A 15,081-nucleotide genomic window follows, 5' to 3' on the forward strand; every position below is an offset into this window, starting at 1 on the left:
TGGAGAGAGGTTCTTAGTGCCAAGACCTATTAACCATATGAGCAAAGGGATATAATATGGATCCTCCCTGGGGTAGCATTCCAGGAGACTTGCAGGGTGGTCGTCAAAGACGGTCGGTGCGCCCTCCTTGAGGCGCATCTGGACAGCCAGCCGGGACTCCTGGGTAGCATCTATGCACCAACCACTGATTGGGCACATTCTGGGAAACGCTCTCCGGCACGCTGGCCCACTATACAGCGTTCCCATGGATATTAGCAGGGAATACAATTGCGTGCTTGACATATCCTTGGATGGATCCCACCCTCCACTTCCGCACTCCCCGCCCCACACACAGATGGAGCGCTTCCTCCCCTGGGTTCACCGCTGGACACTTACGGATGCTTGGCGGTCCTGACACCCCAAATCCAGACTGTACTCTTTCTATTCCATTCTGCACAGCCTCGATGTGCGCCTTGAGCGCTTTCCCTACTCACACCCAATTGTACTTAAGTCAAGAATACCTTTATTCGATTTAAAATGTAAATCATAAAAGCACAGTTTTAGCAGACATTTAAAAACATTTACAGACAAATAAGCATAAACAGCTAATACGTTAATAAGATATACAATGACGATTAAGAGCCAATAATCGTATTCCACATTGTTTTCCTAGAATTAATAACACTTTTCAAAAAAGTGACAATGAGAGGTGTAAACATTTAATTTTCCAAAACTTGTAAGGCCACACGACATTGTCTCAAACCCAAGGTTTTAAAAATCAGCACTAGAAATCTTTTTCTTGAGATGGAATAAACCTTACAAAATAAAAGAATGAGCAACCTTGATTGTTGTGATACGTCATCACATGAGCAAACAACCAGATTCTCAGATCAGTCATTTGTAACTGGGAAACTAGCAAGTCTATAAAAAGACCCCAATAAATGCGAGTCAACAGCATTCGATCATAGCTCCCAGGTACACAAACTAGATAGGGCTGGATACCGTGACATGATAACAATAACTGAATATCCAAAACAGTAGGTTTAACAATTTCTTGAGAGAAACTGATTGATTGTAAATGAGCGAGGCAATCTACTGTTAATGTCTTTCTCGAAATTGATACAATCCTATCAGGCCTCCCAAAATATTCAGTGTCCAATGTCCCTCATGTATTGTCTGATATAATTTAGCCAGGGAACAGAAGAAACCCTATGAAGCTTTAGACAGTCGTTAACACTATCACGATTAAAGCTAGTGTGCATAGACGCCCCTACCTTGAGTCATAACAAAACTGGTTCAATTTTGATCAAACCCGAAATGTAAGAAATTTCAATCTCAGAATGACATATAAAATTGGCAGTGCTATTAGGAACAGCCAATAGATATCGTGTAAATGCATTCTCAATCAATTGTAGCGGCTGGTCATCCGTGTGTGGTAAGGCACTTGGCTTTATAAATTTGAACTAATTCTGGCACTGGTCTTCTGCCAAATTTTCTAGCAAAATTGACCAGTGCACCAGTAGCTCTAGAGAACAGCAATTTCCTGGCCACCAATGCAGAAGCCCAAGTTCCCCTATAATCAAAGACGATGCCCAAATAGGCAAATGTCTTGGTGCATTTCACTTTAGTTTTATTAATATTTGGCGCTATTCTTGCCGCATTTCATTATGCAAGTTTTGTCTGTATTCTCATTCAAGCCCCTCGATTGCATAAACATGGTAAAACTAGTTACAACTCTCTGCACCCTAATTGAGTGCGGGCCATTAAAACCGCATCATCTGCGTATAATAATGCTGAAATTGGGTGCTTATTAATAAAAGGGAGATCCTGGCATTCATCTGTTAAAACCTGGCCGAGGCCATTAATATATAATGTAAAAAGGAAGGGGGTGAGCACGCAACCTTGTCTCACGCCTTTTCTAATTGGGAATTTAGCTGTGCATTCACCACGATTTCCATACCGAACCCTTGCACCTGCATCTTTATAAGGTTGTCTCATAAAATGTACGAGGAGGGTCAACCCCCATATCTGCAAGTATGCTCCAGAGTCTATCATATCTCACGCAATCGAACGCAGAGCTGAGATCCACAAAGGCTAAGAATAGCCTTCCTTCCTTGGCCTGGGTATATTTACCTATCACCAGGTTTAAGTTTAGCCCCTGTTCATAGTCCCCAGACCCTGGCGGAAACCATATTGCAGATTAGAGCAACGCCTGTATCTTCCGCCGACGTCTGTACCCTATTTCAAATGACACGCACTGCCACTTTAAGAAAAGATTCCACAAGGGAAATGGGGCAATCACATGTAGGCTAATTGCGATCCCCCATTTTGAATATCGGGTCCCCTACCGAATCGGACCAAGATGGAATAAGGCCATGATGGCAGCAAGCTGTTCGCACATGGGTTAATAATGGGCCCCAGAGCGGGAGGTTAGATTTGTACACATCCACAGGAACCCCACCCGGGCCTGGAGCTTTACCCGCTGCACTAGCATTTATGGCACATATAACTTCATTGAGAGAAAAACATAAATCCAATGGGAACGTACAAAGCTGATCACTCTGTAAAGAAGAGTCCGATTCTACAAGGAGCTTGGCCTGGTTATCATCATGATATAAAGGAGTGAAATGCCCCACCCATGTTTCCTCAAGAATTGCTATTTCGATTGACGGTAAGTCTCTTGGAGCTAGGCAAGGTGCGTTGACCGCCTTCCAAAAGCTGTTGTTATCTCTACATAGGCAAGCTTCATGCAGGGCCGTTACGCATCCACTCCTAATGTCTCCTTGCGTCTTTTAATGCTCACCTATAGGCACCTCTTGCTACTTTTATTTCTAGTTGACTTCTATCCTGCTTATGTAACACTTTTTTTAAATGTATGTGAGCGTCCGTCCAGGCCGAGTCGAACCACCCCTGCTCCTTATGCTGTCTCGCCTTAAGTTCCACAGTTGGGCACCTCTTAATCTCCGCAGAAATAAGACAGAATGGGTCCAGAACCTCTTCATTAGTAGCGGACTCATTAAGACAAACTGTAAAGGCCTCATTGCACTTGGTTATTAGTCGCTTAGCAAAAACAGTCGGGTTGACTTTCGACCAGCTTAAAGAGTACCCGTAAATTCTATGAAGGGAGATGTTCAAAGCAAATTGGTCCAACAAAACCCCCTTACTAGACGCAGAGCTCAATAAGTGTAAAGAAATGCTCATTGGAAAGTGATCACTCATTGCATTTAAATAAGTTACGAAGTTAAGCCCCCTATTTGAGTGACGGTTTGTGACTAGGATAAAATCGATTATGGGGCCGCATTCTCTGCCATTAAATGTTCCTCTAATGGGACTGTTGGGGTGCATAAGTCGTTGGCGACCCCCAAATCAAACTGAAACACAAGAGAATTCAACAGGTCCCTGGATGTTGTGTGTGGAAAATGAGGCTGCTCAACATCTCTTTAGTTACTTAGACCACAAATGCCCCGCGTAGTATGTTGGCACAAAACATGATGAAAGTCCCCACCCCAAATAATGCACATATCTTTAAGCATGTCGTCCTGTAGTTTAGAGAGATCGGTCTTTAATTTAGTCAGTACACACCCTGCCTGCTCTTTAGGAATGTTGATGTAAAAATGTAACATAGCGACACAGTACTTCTTTTCCACATACAGTAATACCACCCCGGGGCTTTCTGCTACCTTCGCACAAACCTTCCCTTGTGTCGGAGACTCCTCAACAGAGTTTATTTGTTGTTCAATAACCCCCATTGCCCCCGTCAAACACTTCATCAAAGATTGCTGTCCACCCACTGCAGAATTAGAAATGGTTCCCGCCTTTCTTTTACCCATCCTACTCCTCCCCAAGTCGGTATATATCAGGTAGTTAGAAGTACTGTACTTAACGTACACACTGCTTATAAAGTATAATGAAGGATACATACCCAGAGGTTATGACCCCTCTCCTATACCAGATCCAATATGTCCGTACGATACGGTACAATGTCAAGCCTCCACTGCGTTCCATCATGCCGGGTAGTAAATAACGTGGCTTGTACCTGATTTATAGTCACTTTTAGTCTATGAATAGTTTCTGTAGATGACCTAAGAATAAATAGATCACCCCCACACGCCGCAGTCAGCTTTTTAGAGAACGTTTCAGGGGGGTGGCCCAGCCCGGCCTCCTTAGGTCTCTGACGGGCTAAGACGGGCCAAGCCCGGGCACACCCCGCAAGTGTCCCGCGCAGGGGGAGTACCGCGCTGCATTTTTGGCGTTCTCTGCCAGTGCCCCCCCTCCTCCGGTCTCTGATGGGCTAAGACAGACCCGGTCTTTGTCCGGGCCGAGCCCGGGCACGCCCCACACGCGTCCCGCGCAGCGGGAGTGCCATGCTACTTTTACGGAATTCTTTGCCGGTGCCCCTCCTCCGCTCAGCAAGGGGCGGGTGTAAAGTGTGCTGTGCTGGCCAAGTCAGGCAAACCAGGTCCAAGGCAAAGTGGCGTGTACAGGTAATTGTACTCATGATCCAGCACACAGATTATTTAGGCGGGGTAATATCATAACCATGACGAGCACATTATGGGCCCGATTCACAGAATGAACTTAAGACTCAATCCTAAACTTACTACTACTTTGGTATTCACAGAATGAACTTACTACTTTTGGCATTCACAGAATGAACTTACTACTTTTGGTATTCACAGAAGTTAGGATTTTGTCTTAAGTTTGTCTTAAGACAAACTTAAGACAGACTTAAGACAGACTTAAGACAAAATCCTAGCTTCTGTGAATACCAAAAGTAGTAAGTTCATTCTGTGAATACCAAAGTAGTAGTAAGTTTAGGATTGAGTACTGAAGGACTGGACTTTTAACAGTACCAGCGGTGCCAGGGAACAACACCTATAACTTTCATGGGATACCTGTTTCGGCACACAAATTACAGAGACACGGGAAACTTCCTTCGGCGTCAAAGATCAGCGTTTACTACTGCAGGGAGGCAAAAGTCACAAGAAGTACAACAGTGTGTAGTTTCTGAGAGTCTGCTTCAAATTGAGGTTGTAGGTCGCTCTCTTTTATACAGAGTGTTACCATTGCATAACATGTGGACAAAAGATTATAATCCGGTTCCCACAGTAGGTTTAAAAAAAAAAAGGTCGCTTTCATGTGTTCAGAAATCCCGGAACATCATTACAATAGCTATGCCGGTTCCCAACTGTAAAAGTACATCTTCCCACCATTAGGCACACCCATTAGAGTTGTAAATGACAAAGAAGAAGAGACAAGAACAGCTGCAAGGAAGTCAGACACGTGTAGAGAAAAGAGTGTGGGGGTAATATCGGAAGCATGATCGTAGGATCAAAGAGTTGGATCCATCGCCTGCAAGGCTGTCACAATAAGCCGGCACGACCAGATTACCCTCAAGCTGAGCCATTTGCCTTTGCTGTGTCATTCCTCCCGCCATAAAGACGCATGAAAGGAATATGCGTCTTCCGTAAGGCTTGGGAACTAGAGGGTCAGGGGGCGAACAGTTATATGCTCGCTGACTACGTGAGGGCAAGAAACAAAATGGATGCCGTATCTAAAATGGAACCCGAGGGTTCAGATGAAGAACGCGTAATATTAGACGAACCCTGGCAGGTAGTGTAGCGAAATTTCGCACACTTGCCGAACTCGTCATTTGCGGTTCGTAGATACCAAACTTATCCATATTCGGCAATGCCCAGAACATCGTAATAATTTTTACGGAACCTCAGACGGTCCTTTTGCCCTCATGTAGGCAAGCACTAGTCGGAATCATAATCGATTTCGATACTCATCAGATCACTCAGATGTTGTTGATACATTATTCGATCCTTCAATGCCTTTTTGGTGACAACGGGCTGTCTTATACACGTCGTAGCACAAAGGCCACATAAGGCAGGACCACATTGCACACAAAGACAACATGAGAACAGAAATGTCACAACAATCCCTATGATCATCAGAATCTTCCAACCCCAAGTCGATATCAGACCCCAAAACCATCCCAGAAGCGTCCAATTTCCTTCGTCCACGTGTATGGACTCCGAAATTTTGTGCAACTTAGAGATGGCTAGATAAACCGTTGGAGCGTTATCAGGTATGAATATGCAGCAGCTCGAATGGATGACTTTACAAACCCCACCTCTATCTGCTAGAACGATATCTAGAACCATACGGTTCTGCAACGTCATCAGTCTATCCGCCTGGACTTCGGCTGTTAAATTTCCAAGGGCATTTGCAGTTATGTTGGCAGTTGATTCTACTACACGAGTTAACTGTCTCAGGTTCCTGCTATTAACCATCGGTCCCCAGAACGGTAGGAAACCCTTAAAGAAGTCTCCCGCCTCTTGTCCGGAAGTATCTTCTTTGCTAATCACACCTCTTACAATTCTATTTCTGTGATAATCAGAGGCCACAGTGAAGGTCGGAGGCAAAAGATTTGCAATATAGCAGGTACCCGAGAAGTCATGAGGTAACCACGTATAGGCTCGATCATAACATACAAAGTAGGTACCCTTGGCAGGTAGGAAGACAGGGGAGGAGAGTGTCGGTAAGACATATGTCTCGGTACAAGCACTCTCCCCAAACTGAGCTCTCGGATTTCGACCAAGACCTTTCAAGCAGAAATTACCAAGGTGAGGTACAATCCATATCGGTGGCGAGCTTTTAAGCTGCCTCTCACCCACTGATAAGCTGTACTCAGCTTCACTTAGTTCCTTATATGCTCGCACCTCTTCCTCTGGGATGAGTGATGCGTCAAAAATATCTCTATCTAAGTCTGCAATAGCTCTCGCCAGAGTTTTGTGGTACGGGCCAGGACCAGAGTTTGCTGAGCGTGATTCTCGATTGGGGTAGGAATCTAGTGCGCTACGGAACATAGTTTGTAATGCTCGAGCTGACCCTTGTGCACTATAAGGCAGAACTAGGTACGGAATACCTTTATCCATAGTATGTGGCATTAACCCACACACCCAACAATTGGTAGTGTTTACCACTAACTGATGCTGATGCAGGAGTTGTATAAAAGAGTTGCTTCTGAATTCCGCACGTCTGATTTGTTCGTGTTGAGGCAGAGGATAAAAGGAATGTGGAGAAACAGTAGAAATGAAATATTGATCATGAGATGGAAGAGTAGGTGTAGCAGAAGACAATAAGAACTGAGACCCATAATATATTCTTCCTACCAATAGCATAGATATGGTGAGAAACAGTATGATTACTTGTGAGAAAAACCATTTTGTATGACATATTTTCTGCAATGTAGATCTTTGCGCCAACATTTCTTCTCTTTTCGACAGCTCAGACAATGATGATTCCATCCCCTAACGACCGTCCACGACGTTCTTGACGCACTTTGTTCTGAGTAGCGGTTATCAATTCCCAGGAATTCCCAGAAATTGATAATAGAAACCAACCTTGTGTCGATAGCTGCTAAACAGAAGGAAGTACCCGCACGGCCTTACGGTCAACCTGGATGGTAGGTTCTAGCTAGATAATGTTCTTGGCTGTACGAAAAAGAAAAAGATACACAATATATATATAATGTCCACTGTTTTCAGAGTAACGTAGAACCTATAAACAAAAAAATCTTTTTATTTATGGCTTGTTCGTGGACGAAGAAAATATCGGCTACTTCCAGGGCGAGTCTGATCTTCAAACAATGGATTGGACGGCAAAGGAGTGTTCAATTGTTCAGGCAATTGTTCAACAGTCAAATTTTCCAAGGTTGACGTGGAGGAAATTGTTTGAGAGGAGTCAGCAACGGTGTCAGATACAAGCCGAGCTTCGCTGAATGGAACGAAACGTGGTACAGTGTCGGTCTCAGATGAAGAAAGACCTCTTCTTATCCAGGTGTCCGATGGCAAAGGAAGCGGGACTCTCTTCGTGTGGGTAGCATGTACCCAGTTCCGACGTCCGTGTAGTCGAACCGCCGTTCTCGTAGCCAGCTGTACCTGAAACGGGCCCACAAATCTTGGTTCAAGGTTTCGTTTTCGTCCGTAGTTTCTGACGAGGACCCAGTCCCCTGGTTGAAGTCGATGACCAGGACCCTCTGTTTGTGATGGCAGAGACTCAAAGACCTGTTGATGAATCAAACTCAATTTAGCAGTCAGATCATAGAGATAATCAATCAACATAGGGTATTCAATACTGTCAACTTCCTTAGGTCTTGGGACTCCCCATATATTAGCAGGACGACCGAACACAATCTCATATGGGCTGAGCCCTACTCGAGAGTGTACAGTTGCCCTGGTCGACAGGAGAGCCAGAGGCAAAGCGTCGGGCCAAGATAAACCAGTTGTTGCCTGAATTTTAGCCAATTTCAGTTTTAGAGTGCCATTATATCCCTCCACCAAGCCTGCTGATTGTGGATGGTTTGCACTATGAAATTTTTGTACTATCCCTAAACCGCGACACACACTCTTCATCACACTCCCAACAAACTCACTTCCGTTGTCCGACCATACGACCCGAGGCATTCCGTAGCGGGGAAAATACTCTTTGAGCAAAATTTTTGCCGTGGATAAAGCCGTATTATCCTTAAGGGGGTAGGCCTCAATCCACCTAGAGAATGCACACACCACAACCAACACATACTTCAAGTTATTACATCGGTCCATGTGGATAAAGTCCAACTGGATAACTTCGAAAGGGTACGTAGGAGGGGCAAAATGGCCAGGTGGAGTGGGGGTGCCCTTACCAGGATTGTGCATCAAACACACCATACAATTTTTAACCACTCTCTCAGCACACTTAGTAATCCCATCATTCTTCCATACATGAGACAACAACTTGCATATACCTTTCGTGTTGATGTGCGCCATACCATGAGCCATTATAACAACAGCGAGCACATACGCATCCGGTAACATCCATCTCTGTTTTTCTGATAGATCAACCCAACATCCATTCTCATCTAATCTTCCCGTGCTCTCTCTCCATTTAGTCCTTTCCGTCTCAGTGGCTTCATTCTGTATTCCTTTCACGCTTTCAAATGTGTCTTTACACATACCAGTCTCTGTTGGCCATCTCACTGAGCTCGTAACATACATTCTGTTTGTCAAATCTTTAGCCGTCTCTTTAGCCGTTTCATCCGCAAACGCATTACCACGACCCACATCGTCCGTTACTTTCTGATGTGCACTACATTTGACTATGGCCACTTGTTTAGGCAATGTGAGTGCATCTAAAAGATCATTTACAAGCTGACCATGTTGAATCTTCGTGCCATGCGACGTAAGGAATCCTCTCTCTCTCCATAGTCGTCCAAAACTATGTGCCACACCAAACGCATACTGACTATCTGTAAACACATTCACCCGTTTATCTTTAGACAACACACACGCTCTCGTCAAAGCGATTAACTCGGCAGCCTGAGCCGAATTCTGACTTAGTCTTTCGCTTTCCACAATCGTTCTCAATGTAACACAGCATATGCAGTCGTCACATCACCGTTCGGCAACTTGAAACAAGAACCATCCACATACAAAGTACCATCGGGATCTGTCAATGGAGTATCTTTTAGGTCAATACGACCCTTAGTTTCCTCCTCAGTTCTGAGATAGCAGTCATGTACTGCTTCACCATTTGATTCTGTGTCAATCGGCAGCAATGTTGCTGGATTCAACACATTACATCGTTTTATCCGTATGTGACTGGCCAGCAACGTCAACTCATATCCAGACAATCTTGCGCTCGTCAGATGTTGAGTTTTCGTTCGATTCAATAGAGTGTCAACTGCATGCGGAACCATTACCGTGAGCATATTATCCATAACTAAACCTGCGGACTGTCGAATGGACGCCGCAGCTGCCGCTGTTGCTCTTAAACAACTTGGCAAGGCTCTTGCTACTGGGTCTAAAGTCGAAGAAAAATAGGCACATGGGCGTTGCTTACCACCAAAAGGTTGTGTCAGAACACTCAACGCACAACCATCCCTCTCGTGAATGTATAGTGTAAACGGCTTACTGTAATCAGGAGTGCCCAACACAGGAGCCGAACACAACGCATCACGTAATTCAGAAAAACTTTTCCGACACTCTTCAGTCCAAGGCAATGGGGATGAAACATCCTTGCACGTAAGGGCTATCAATGGTTTCGCCAACAGTGAAAAATTTGGAATCCATTGTCTGCAATAGGACGTAATACCTAAAAAGGCACGAACTTCTCTTTGGGTTTTTGGCACAGTCATTCGGGTAATCGCTGCAATTCTCTCTGGGGTCAACCTTCTCCCTTCTCTTGACAATAAGTGACCTAGATAGGTAACTTCTTGACAACAATACTGTAGCTTTGAAGGCGATACCTTGTGGTGTAAGTTATGTAGATAATGTAACAATGATACTGTAGCCGTTTTGCAAATAGCTTCTGTATCAGCTGCCACTAAAAGATCATCAACGTATTGAATCAAAGCTGCACCTTTAGGTAATACAAAGGCATCAAGTTGACCTTTAAGTGCTTGGCTGTAGATTGACGGACTCTCACAGTAGCCCTGTGGAGCGCGTTTTAACCTAAAACTGCGACCACCTAATGAGAATCCGAATAGGTCTCTGCTTTCCTCTGCAATTGGGATGCTAAAGAAAGCATTCTTTAGATCGATCACTGTGAACCAGGAGGCAGATGCCGGAATCATTGTTAGTAAAGCCGTAATGTCGGGAACTACAGGAAATTGTGGAACCACTATTTTGTTTACTTCTCTTAAGTCTATTACAAAACGATACACAGGAGGTTTAGTTGGGTCAGTTCGTTTCAGAATTGGTAATACAGGGCTATTACACACGTTTCCACGAGTTTCTTCAACAACACCTTTTCCAATGAGATCATGAACGATTGCTAATAGCGCTCGTTCGCCCTCAAGAGAAATACGATATTGAGGTAAACGTGGTAATCGCGCATTTGGTTTCAATTGAATCACATAGGGTGGAATGTCTAACAGGCCCACATCATTGGGACCTGTGGCCCATAAGGACGCAGGGAGGGAATTCAATTCCGGTGGGAATTTATCGACCGATAAATACATTGGAGAGATCACTCTCCGTCCCAATGTAAGCTCCACTCCTTCGGGGGAACAATACAATGTTGCATATAATCGTTTCAACAAATCCAGGCCCAAAAGATTTTCACCACAACCTGTAGATAGAATCAGTGGAGCCGTTAGCTCACGAGGACCAATCATAAGAGGCAAAGGATTAGAGACTGGGTTGCTAACAGGGGCGCCAGAGAATCCAACGGAAACGTTCGTTAAGCCAGACAAAGGTGCGCCAGGGAGTTTCGAATGCATGATGGAACTTTTCGTCGCACCAGTGTCTAACAGAAAAGGCTCAACTACACCCGATGTAGCCACTGCAACGTAAGGCCCACTCTGATCGACCGGAACTGACACTACTCCCTCTCTTTGTCGTTGGCTGTCCTAGTAATGGTCATTTACAACAGTCTCATGCTCTACGTAATAATCGTCCACATTATACTGTGCAGATCGGACTGACCCTGCATTTCGCTGGTCAAAACAATTATTTGCATCTGATTGATTTTGATAACGATCACTCTGATTGTGGGATGAACCACGACCTCTACCTCGTGATGCCTGTTGGGGACCACTACCACGATTTCCTCGTGCTGACACACCATTTAGGCGGTCCCGTAAGGCAAGACAATCATATTTTAGGTGTCCCTCTTTCTTACAATATGCGCACTGATTATACCCCAGGGAAGATCTATAATCAAAGTTGTCAGAACGCGGCTGTGTCCTATCGGGCTGTGCTCGTGGTCGATACTGCTGTTGTGAATCAGTTTGGTTTGATCGTGGAGGGTATGCTTGCTGTAACAAAACCTTCGTTTTTAGCTCCTTCGTTTTCTTCTCTACACGATCACTTTCTTCCTTTTCCCTATTCTCATAATACTGGGCTGTTGCTAGTATTTGCGCAGGGGTTGAAACTGCCCACGCACTCTCAGAATTTTTCAGTTTGTTGCTTAATTCAGGCAACAAATTCGACACAAATTTGTCAACAAATAACCGCTGGCCTCCCTCAGCTCCCATGTCCTGACCGCTGTGGTCGACAAACGCTTCCTCAAACCTTGTAAAGAAATCCGAGACACTCTCGTCTTTCTTTTGCTTACAAGCTGATAACTTATCCCAGTTCACCTTCATCGCTGGCATGATAGTTTTCATGAGCGTAATGATTTTCTGCGGCAAGTCTAAGATTAGCTGGTGTGTATCACTTACAACGCAACTTTTACGTCGTAATGCTGTTACAACGCAGCTATTACAACACAGGATCCATTACATCGGATGCCATTACAACGCATGGCATTACATAGCAGATGGTATTACAACGCATACCATTACATCGTAAGTATTGGTAAGTATATAATTTTTATTTATTTTATTTAATATTATATAATTGATTTAATTATTATTAATTATAAATAAAAATAAATAAAAATATTTATTTATGTTTTTAAATATTATAAATTAAAATTAATAAATTAAGTAATTTTTTAAATAAGTATGAGTATAGGAGTATATGTTTTGGGGTACTGAGGTATATGTTTTGGGGTGTTTGGGTATTTTTAGGTTTTAGGACAGGGTTTGGGTTTTGGGGTACAGGGGTGTTTTTAGGTTTTAGGGTTTTGGGGTACAGGGGTGTTTTTAGGTTTCAGGGTAGGGTTTGGGTTTTGGGGTACAGGGGTGTTTTTAGGTTTCAGGGTAGGGTTTGGGTTTTGGGGTACAGGGGTGTTTTAGGTTTCAAGGTAGGGTTTGGGTTTTGGGGTACAGGGGTGTTTTTAGGTTTCAGGGTAGGGTTTGGGTTTTGGGGTACAGGGGTGTTTTTAGGTTTCAGGGTAGGGTTTGGGTTTTGGGGTACAGGGGTGTTTTTAGGTTTCAGGGTAGGGTTTGGGTTTTGGGGTACAGGGGTGTTTTTAGGTTTCAGGGTAGGGTTTGGGTTTTGGGGTACAGGGGTGTTTTTAGGTTTCAGGGCAGGGTTTGGGTTTTGGGGTACAGGGGTGTTTTTAGGTTAAATTAAATTAATTATATTATATTAATTACATTTCTTAATTAAAATAATTAAATTAAATACATTATTTTAAATAATTTAATTTAATTACAATCAAAAAAATATTTAAATTAAATTAATTTAATTATATTAATTAAATAAAATTAATTACAATTTTTATTAAAATTAATTTAAATAAATAGATTTAAATGTATTAAATAAAAATAATTACTATTTTAAAATGTATTTTAATTAAATTAATTAAATTAAATTAATTAAATTAACGTAATTACATTTTTTTTAAAAAGGTATACTTACCTATACTTACGATGTAATGCCATGCGTTGTAATAGCATCTGCTATGTAATGCCATGCGTTGTAATGGCATCCGATGTAATGGATCCTGCGTTGTAAAAATTCCGATGTAACGGAATGCGTTGTTATAAACAGCGTTGTAGTGACACCAATCCGATTAGCTGGTCGGGCTTAGCCCCACCAACTTGTAATGCATCAGCCGCTAGCAGTGCAGCCCAATCACCCCCTAATTCAACTGCGTGGTTGGCTTGACGAATTTTGGCCCAAACTGGTTGCGGTACAACATTGCCAAACAACATGTCGATGTCGGCAAGGTTCATAATAGAAGCTTCCACCAGTTGTGATAACTCCTTATAATAACCAGCCGGATTTTTACGCGGATCGGGTAAGGATTGCTTCACTTGCAAAACTTCCGATCGTTTCCATGGAAGATGTATCCATACCCTTCGAAAATGCGGTAGAACCACAGGGTTTGCATTAGGATCACCAGGCACCCACAGTGGCGGAACCTCTCTCATGGGATATTGACCAGGAACCGCTTTCCAATTCTCGGTGGTATCATCTGAGGACACCCGAGAATGTGCTGTGGATCTAAATGCTAATAAGCGTTCCACGGCACGTCGTACATCTTCACCTATGATCATACCGTTGGAAAAGTGACTCTGAAGTTCAATTATGTCGGACGGTACATTATCTACATCATCATTATACCATTCTTCCCTCAAAAAGTTACACATCTCCTCAAACACGAATCTCTGCGTAGGCTCATTAAACTGAGAAAATGTATCAAAGACCACACGAGGAGTGTAATTAGCAGGATGTCTTATCCACCTATGTGCCATGGTTATTAATGTCTCTTTCTCCCTACCACTAGGGATCTGACTCCGTCTCTGAGGAGTTTCAGATGAATCAGACGAAAATAACGGACCAGAAAGAGGTGAATAAAGGGTAGCAACAGAGTTAGGAACACGCTTACGAACAGAAGGGGAAAGAAAAACAGGGGCAACAACACTGGAGGTGAAAGAAGGCATAGTAGGAACTGACAAGATAGTTGGAGTAGCAGAAACAACAGTCTGCGAAGGTACAGGTACAGGAGCAGTAGGAACAAGGACAGGTGGTGAAACAATCGTAGGGTTAACAACGGGCTGGCCCGCAGCCACTGGAGCAACAAGGGGAACTACAGGAGGAATAACAGGAGCAGCTACGGGAGCAGTAGCACCCTGTACATAAGGAGGTGGTGATTTCATCAAATATGATAACAAGGAATCCTCCTTTAAATCTTCTTCTTTCTTTTCTAGATTATTCGGTAAAACCGGGTAACATTTATCTATTTTCATATGATGCAATCTAGTAGAGATTTCCATTTCCTTTTCTTCTTTGTCCTGTTTACATTCTTTTATAGTTTGCATTATCGGAACGAACCCTTGCTTTTGATCCTTTTTAAGTTGTTTGATTTCTTTCTGCTTGGCCTCTTTACGCCATATTCGAAAAGAATCAAACATAGCTGGCCTAGCTTTCTTTAAAAATAATTTAGCCTCAAGATTATCTAAAATCGAAAGTTCAAAAGTTCCATGTGGTGGCCATCTAAGGTCACCGTCTTTCTTTGTATAGCGGACCCAGTAATCATTATATATTATAGGACCCACCCCATGTCGACTATAAAGATCATGTATCGGAGTTCCAACTGGAGGTATCGGACACGAGTCCTCCAACCGGGAATCCATTGCGCAACATTGGAAAATATGAAACAAACCACTATGGCTAGGCATCGTGCACACTAACCTAGTATCAAACTTCAAGGATT

The sequence above is a fragment of the Lissotriton helveticus genome, chromosome 1_1 (genome assembly GCF_964261635.1).
Source record: "Lissotriton helveticus chromosome 1_1, aLisHel1.1, whole genome shotgun sequence".
NCBI lineage: Eukaryota > Metazoa > Chordata > Amphibia > Caudata > Salamandridae > Lissotriton > Lissotriton helveticus.